The sequence below is a fragment of the Procambarus clarkii genome, chromosome 55 (assembly GCF_040958095.1).
Source record: "Procambarus clarkii isolate CNS0578487 chromosome 55, FALCON_Pclarkii_2.0, whole genome shotgun sequence".
Lineage (NCBI taxonomy): Eukaryota > Metazoa > Arthropoda > Malacostraca > Decapoda > Cambaridae > Procambarus > Procambarus clarkii.
Window position 1 is genome coordinate 6,301,612 of NC_091204.1, and position 5,309 is coordinate 6,306,920.

General features: G+C 41.9%; 1 long non-coding RNA gene across 1 annotated transcript in view; it reads left to right on the plus strand.

Moving 5' to 3' along the window:
- Window positions 1–3,672: 3,672 nt before the first annotated feature.
- Window positions 3,673–5,309, plus strand: part of LOC138352802 (uncharacterized) — a 3,949-nt gene continuing 2,312 nt past the window's right edge. The window contains exons 1-2 of the long non-coding RNA XR_011222871.1: window positions 3,673–3,695; window positions 5,261–5,309. The exon at window positions 5,261–5,309 is cut by the window's right edge and continues 29 nt beyond it. This is a non-coding gene — a long non-coding RNA (uncharacterized lncRNA). The remainder of the gene's footprint in view (window positions 3,696–5,260) is intronic.

The window sequence follows — 5,309 nt, forward strand, 5'->3', positions numbered from 1 at the left end:
TATCTTGTAACTCGATCTATCGTCATTACCTATCCTTTAAACCTTACATTTGTCAAGTATTAAACGGCATCCGCCAATCTTTTGACCATATTTCAGTACCCAATTTAGATCGTTTGATCGATCAATTTAGACCTCCTTGTATCATGTATCATCATACATGATGATAAAATGATACACTACTGGGTATGCTGATGATATAATGATACACACTACTTGTTATGCTAACATGCAGAACACTCTTAACTCTGTATTAGTCTCATGTCAGGACTTAGGTTTAGTCATATCTCAGCAGAGGAAACAAAGATACTAAACGGGTGTCCACCCAGGCAGGGAGGAGCTGTTCACAAGATGCAACTGTATGATGGCTCCCAGCTTGACTATGTTAACAGATTCAAATACCTTAAAACTTGCCTTGTATTGTCCTTTTGTATTCAAACTCTGTCGTCAGTATAAAGAGAGGCTCCATAAGCCCTCTTGGAGATGTTGCAGGTTATCACTCAGGCTATGGTGTCAATGTTACAATTGTCAAAATGATGTACCTTGCATACATCAGATCTTTAGTGGATTATGCTGCACCTCTGCTTGCCTTGATGACTAAAAGAAAGCTTAAAGGGCTTGAAAACTTGCAGAACGAAGCCTTAAAGATAATCTTTGGATGCCCCTCGTACCACAAAGATACTTAACATGAGGAAGGAACTTAATATTCCGAGCGTTGTTTATCGTGTTACTGAAATTAACTGTCAAATTGGTATAAAAATGCTAAGGCTAGCTCATCCTAACTCTTGCACAGAAGCCTTCCAGAATGTCTTTATTGAAGGTCAACATTGTTTCATGTGGCACTGTATCAAAAGCTTTGCTAAAGTCAAGGTACACAACATCACAATCCTTACCACTATCAACTGCCTCAACTATGCTGGAATAAAAAGAGAACAAATTTGTTAAACATGAACGGCCATGTGTAAAACCATGTGTTGCGACTTAACCCCATTGATTCTAAATCTTTGATTCCTTTGGTATAGCCATGCCCTAATTCAGCTTAATATAGAATCCACAATATAGTGAGCCTCTATCTTTTAATCAGTCTTTTATGTGGCACTGTATCAAAAGCTTATTTTATGAGTGGGGAGTCCGTATAAACAACTGGGCCTCTACCCCCTTCAATCCGAACTATTTTCCTTGCTTCTTGCACTGAAATGTGTACAAGTCTCTAAACTGATACATTAATTGTGACTCTTTATCATCCTTAATTGCTCTCAACTCTTTAAGACATACTGTAACATGCACGTGTCTGAAGCTAGACACAAATACAACAAAATTATTAATGATAACAAGAGACTTCGAACTAGGTACCTCACAGGAAGGTGTCCTCAGTCCTACCTTATTTAATACCTTAATAAACACGCTGTTAAACTCTGTACCGAGCAAACCCAACGTCCACATCATTATAGCTATGCTGATGATATAATGATACACACCACTGGGTATGCTGATGATATAATGATACACACAACTGGGTATGCTGATGATATAATGATACACACAACTGGGTATGCCGATGATATAATGATACACCACTGGGTATGCTGATGATATAATGATACACACAACTGGGTATGCCGATGATATAATGATACACACCACTGTGTATACTGATGATATAATGATACACATAACTGGGTATGCCTATGATATAATGACACACAACTGGGTATGCTGATGATATAATGATACACACAACTGGGTATGATGATGATATAGATACACACCACTGGGTATGCTGATGATATAATGATACACACCACTGGGTATGCTAACATGCAGAACACACTTAACTCTGTATTAGACTCATGTCAGGACCTAGGTTTAATTATCTCAGCAGAGAAAACAAAGATACTAAATCGGCGCCCACCCAGGCAGGGAGGAGCTGTTCACAAGATGCAATTGTCTGATGGCTCCCAGCTTGACTATGTAAACAGATTCCAATACCTTGGCCTTGAGGTGCCACTGTATAGTCCTGTTGTATTCAGACTCTGTCGTCAGTATAAAGAGAGGCTCCGAGCTCTCAAGGCTGTTGCAGGTTATCACTCAGGCTATGGTGTCCAATGTCAGAATTGTCAAAATGATGTACCTTGCATACATCAGATCTTTAGTGGATTATGCTGCACCTCTGCTTGTTTTGATGCCTGAAAGAAAGCTTGGAGGGCTTGAAAAATTGCAGAACGAAGCCTTGAGGATAATCCTTGGTTGCCCTCGTACAACAAAAGATACTTAATATGAGAAAGGAACTTAATATTCCGAGCGTTGTTGATCGTGTTACTGAAATTAACTGTCAAATTAGTATTAAAATGCTTAGGCTAACTCATCCTAGTCCTTGCACAGAAGCCCTCCAGAATTTCTTTATTGAAGATCAGCATTGTTCCAAATGGATAACAAAAACTGGAACTCAACTCAGAATGTATCAGGTTCATGATTTGTACCAAGAGAAACAACAACGGCACTTTCCTGCACCGTGGGAGGTTACACCCTTTCCAGTTTTAATCCCTCCCTTTCCACCCAAGAAGCAAATTAGAAATCAGCCCAAACTTCGTCTTGAGGCAAAGCTAAACGCCTTAAGCCATATTGATGCTCTGTCCACAGAGCATTCTCTCTCTCAAATCATATACACTGATGGTTCCCTACACCGCACCACGGGTGCAACTGGAAGTGCAGTTGTTCTGACAATGGGCGATGGCCTATACTTTGAGTGGGGAGTCCGTATAAACAATTGGGCCTCTACCTTTCAGACTGAACTATTTGCTTGCTCCTTGCACTGAAATGTGTACAAGTCTCCAAACTTGATACATTAATTGTAAGTGACTCCTTATCATCCTTAAATGCTCTCAACTCTTTAAGACATAACTGTAACATGCTCGTGTCCGAAGCTAGGACACAAATACAACAAAATTATTAAGGATGGTAACAGAGTCCATTTCATGTGGTCTCCATCTCATGTTGGCCTCCAAATGCATGATAGAGCTGATAAGTTAGCCAAAGAATCTGCCTTTAAAGGAGACGTATGAGTGTAGCCTTGGATTGTCAATGAGCAATCTGAGAGCAGCAGTACACCGAGAACTTCAACAAGATCTTGTAGATCTGAGGCAAAGTGAAATTGACACCAGTAATTCCATCTATCATCATACTATCATGCAAGAGGAGCCACACATCTATGGATCATCCAATAAAATCAGCAGACTTCTAGATGTTACTACTGTTCGGCTTAAACTGTGTTTCAACTCTCTCTGGGATTTCTAATTATCTGCTGATGTAGACCTAACCAAATGTAAACTGGGTCAACAAGCACACCGTCTGTCACTATGTGATGGAGTGCCAAAAGACTTCAATTGAATTGAATTGAATTCAGAGACAATTTTATAATAAATGTTCCAGAGATGTTTAAATATTTCATTCAAAACGATCTGCTACCAGAAATCTTAGCCAAATATCCCCTATTTGCTAACTAAGATAAGTAAATGATAAGTAAATTGTCTCGCCAATTATATATACGAGGGAATGATTAAGGGTCGAGGGACGAAATGCGCATTGCTGCCCTCATCTGTGACGTCACAGCATCATTCGCGCTAGTATCAACAGAGCGGCCATTTTGTCGTCAGTGCAGTCAGCGGACAGAGGACAAACTGCTTCATGCAAATATTATCGTAAGTAAACACTTATATTTTATTATATTATTAGATTCTAGTGCTGGCTACAGTGCTGTGTATGTGTAGGCGAGGCCGGGCAGTAGCTGGTGTATGTGGAGGCGAGGGGCAGTGCTAGTGTATGTGGAGGCGAGGGGCAGTGCTAGGTGTAATGTGTAGGCGAGGCCTGGTAGTGCTATAGTGTATGTGGAGGCGAGGGGCAGTGCTGGTGTATGATGGAGGCGAGGGGCAGTGCTGGTGTATGTGGAGGCGAGGGGCAGTGCTAGGTGTATGTGGAGGCGAGGGGCAGTGCTGGTGTATGTGGAGGCGAGGGGCAGTGCTGGTGTATGTGGAGGCGAGGGGCAGTGCTGGTGTATGTGGAGGCGAGGGGCAGTGCTGGTGTATGTGGAGGCGAGGGGCAGTACTGGTGTATGTGGAGGCGAGGGGCAGTGCTAGTGTATGTGTAGGCGAGGGGCAGTGCTGGTGTATGTGGAGGCGAGGCCTGGCAGTGCTAGTGTATGTGGAGGCGAGGGGCAGTGCTGGTGTATGTGGAGGCGAGGGGCAGTGCTAGTGTATGTGGAGGCGAGGGGCAGTGCTAGTGTATGTGGAGGCGAGGCCTGGCAGTGCTAGTGTATGTGGAGGCGAGGGGCAGTGCTAGTGTATGTGGAGGCGAGGGGCAGTGCTGGTGTATGTGGAGGCGAGGCCTGGCAGTGCTAGTGTATGGAACTGAGGACTCAGGCCCCAGGGCCTGGGCACAGGGGCCTGAGCACTGCTGAGGGTTAGCCAACATGAGAAGGTTGTGTTGATTGCCTGAAATTATTTAAATTGTTTAATGTATTGAATGGCATTTTTCAAGTTACATTTTTTAAAATACTGAACTAGGTTCTAAATTTTTTTAAATTTTGCCACGAGGGGGCGAGTTTATTGGGCAGCGCCACTAATCTTGTGAGTGGACACACCGCCATAGCAGCATGTACAACACTCTCCAATAGGAAAAAAACCCGCTGGGTTCTAGGCTAGGTTAGGCTCATCTGTAATAATTGAATTAAGCCTAGCAAAGCCTAGAATCCTAGTTCAGTAATTTAAAAAATGTTGTAACTTGAAAAATGCCATTCAATACATTAAACAATTTAAATATTTTCAGGCAATCAACACAACCCTCTCATGTTGGCTAACCCCCTCTCATGTTGGTCAATAATTTAATTATTTTTTTATGGAGTAATCTTTGCTATATTGATAGTGCTTGTTGTGTGTCTGCAAGGTGCATTCAGTGTGTGTACGATACCTGATGTTAAAAAATTGTTTCTTGTTCATGCTCTCATTTAGACGTTTGGCCTCGACGAGGTTCAGTCTTGTGACTGGTCTGTGGCACGTTTTTGTTGAAATGTAGTCTTTTCGAGACTACATTTCAAATGTAGTGTGTGTGGAGGCGTGTATGTTAGGTATTACCTAACATACACGGTCTAATATATCTATCTGTGTGAAATAGATTAAATCCATTTATTTGATATTCAGCCAATAGTTCTGTATTTTCTACATTCATCCATGTTTTGGTAAGTGCAATAATATGTATTGTTTCATTGCAGATTAGAGATTCTAGATAGTTCTAGATTTCCGAAGTACTGAAACGCGCGC